The sequence below is a fragment of the Mus pahari genome, chromosome 15, assembly GCF_900095145.1.
Source record: "Mus pahari chromosome 15, PAHARI_EIJ_v1.1, whole genome shotgun sequence".
Taxonomy (NCBI): Eukaryota; Metazoa; Chordata; class Mammalia; order Rodentia; family Muridae; genus Mus; species Mus pahari.
Window position 1 is genome coordinate 19,881,351 of NC_034604.1, and position 2,459 is coordinate 19,883,809.

At 35.6% G+C, this 2,459-nt stretch overlaps 1 protein-coding gene across 2 annotated transcripts in view; it reads left to right on the plus strand.

Annotated features, from left to right (window-relative positions):
• Galnt1 (polypeptide N-acetylgalactosaminyltransferase 1) overlaps positions 1-2,459 on the plus strand; it is a 67,986-nt gene that overhangs the window by 17,465 nt on the left and 48,062 nt on the right. For both annotated transcript variants that reach the window (XM_021214613.2, XM_029546936.1), the window contains exon 2: positions 1,488-1,542. The gene's annotated coding sequence lies outside the window, so the exon portion shown is untranslated. The remainder of the gene's footprint in view (positions 1-1,487; positions 1,543-2,459) is intronic.

Here is a 2,459-nt window from a genome sequence, read left to right on the forward strand (position 1 = left end):
TAGGCCAATCAAGGCTACATAATGAAACCCTGTCTTCCAAAAAAAAAAAAAAAAAAAAAAAAGCAAAGCTAATATGTATTTCAGCTGAGGTCTCTCTTCTTTCTTTAAAGACACTAATCTCATCATGGGAGTCCCTGTTCTTTATGGCCTCAGATAATATTAACATTCAAAATTTGGATTTAAGTTCTAACATACAGTCTGAGAGGAACACATTCATGCTAACCAGAGCCAAAATTTTTTCATGTTTTAGTTTTCTCTGTTAGTGTACTGTTTTGTATGTAATTAACAGAGTTTGAACATACTATGGATATATGATCTTCAGTTGATTAGCTGTAATCATGTACTACATACAGGATTTCAGACAAAGGTAGACAATGATAAGTACCATAGAACCTAGGCTTTGCTGCTAGGTTTATATAAGTAACACTTTTATGTTCACATAGTAATGAGTTTACCTCATGACATGTTTCTCAGAACACACATACTTGTAAAATGCACATGACTATAATACTATTTCTAAGATGGGTATGTCACAGCAGGTTCTAGTTTGTAATCATTAAATTTATATTGAAATTCTATTGCTAGATGGTTCTCTACTGTTTACACTTTTTTTCCTTCAGAGGATACATTCTGATCCGAATCACTAATTGTAGCTTGCAGGATGCTTGGGGTGGGGTGTTGACTGTAGGAGCACAATACTTCATCACTGAAAGGTTATCCTCACATAGAGAGGTTCATATACATGGAGGGAAGTTTCAAGGTTGGTCTGACTTCGTGCTGCATCCAGACCCCATTGCTTTCCACAGTTTCACTTTGTCATCCTCAGTATGATAAAAGCTTTCCTTAAAGCTTTAAGATAGCTTCAAGACTGGAAGTATATGTTGATTCAAAGAGTGGCTAGAGAAAGGAAGATGCCATTTCTTCTTTATCATCTTTTTTCCCTAAAGAAAGAACTTTCCCCAAATGCTTTCTAATAGATTTCTCTCCAGGTTCCCTTGATCATGATTTAGTTTTATACTTTTGTAAGATAAATGCAGTGGTTATGGTTGGCCTAGGCCAGTCAGGAATAGGTGACCTAGTAGAGAATTATCACAGGAATTCCATTGGTGGCTGCTAAGGAGAAGAACGTTGGTGTGAGATAAGGAGTAAACAGCACCTACTGCAGATGCTGTCGACCTGTCACTTTGTTTCTGGCCTTCTCTTCAGAAAAGTGGATGCCATCATTTTCTAGGAGGAGAAATGATAATGTATACTATTTCCCCTGAGTTTTTGTTTAGTAACATTTTATTAATTAATCCACTTGTTCTTAAAATAGCAATTAACTGGAGTGCCTATGTATGTCCACTATGTTACACTTAGCTTTGGGGAAGTAGCTGAATAATCAGTGGGCAGCTGGCCTGCAGTCTGGGTTCTGATAGTGGAGGTAAGGGCAGAGGAAAGAGTTAACTCTGAAATATACTGACTTTAGGACATTTATTTTTCAACAGATGATTTGAGACATGTGGATTTGTGATGTGAATTCATTTGGAAAGCCACTTTGGGGTAAGTTGATAATAATTGGGAATTAATGACTTCAGGATTATACTTCTCTATGGATTCTGAAACTTATATCCTTTGGATTTTATGCCTTATATTCATGTACTAGAAGGGTTTGTTGTTTTACTTTTTTAAAAATTTTTTTAGGCAGAATTACACTATATAGTCCTGGCTAACCTCCAACTCAACAGAAATCCACTGCCATCTCATTCCCAAGCTGGGATTAAAGGCATATGTCACCATGCTCAGCACCAGAATGATTTTGTACTAAGTTATTATTTTAATAAAATTTGAGAAATATAGGAATAAAAAGTATAGTCTCAGTACTTTATTACTACATTTATATTTATTTCTTATTAGCAAGTCAATTTGAAGACTAAATGAAGACCAGGTTCAGGAAAGAACCTTTAGCTAGAACTAAACTTACAATCTTCTTATGTGACTGGGAAGTCATTTACAGTACTAGTGTTGATACTGGAGTAAAGTTTGTCTTGAGCTTCTCTATGGCATGCAGAGGGTCATTTTCATTGCATCAGTGCTTATGTAAAATAACCCTGATTGTTTCATTTAAGAAGGCACCTTTAGAAATATCACTTACTATTTATTGAGTGTGCAGTATTGCGGTTGAACTGTAAGATGAGTGTGCTTTTCTTTAAGAAATAATGAGGCCACATGGGGTTTGGTTGTTGGTTGCAAATAAAATAAATTGACCTTTCGAAGGCCACGTAACTAATAAGCGTTAGAACTGAAATTTGAACTTAAACATTTGGCTAAGTAATGAACTTAAATATTTCCTCGTTTTAATATATAAGTTGTATTGGGGTTCCTAAGGCTACCCCCATATCTTCTGATTGGCTTGGAGTACTCCAAAGGCTTCAGCACAGTAATACTAACTACAGAGACACATTGTAGTCAGTAATACT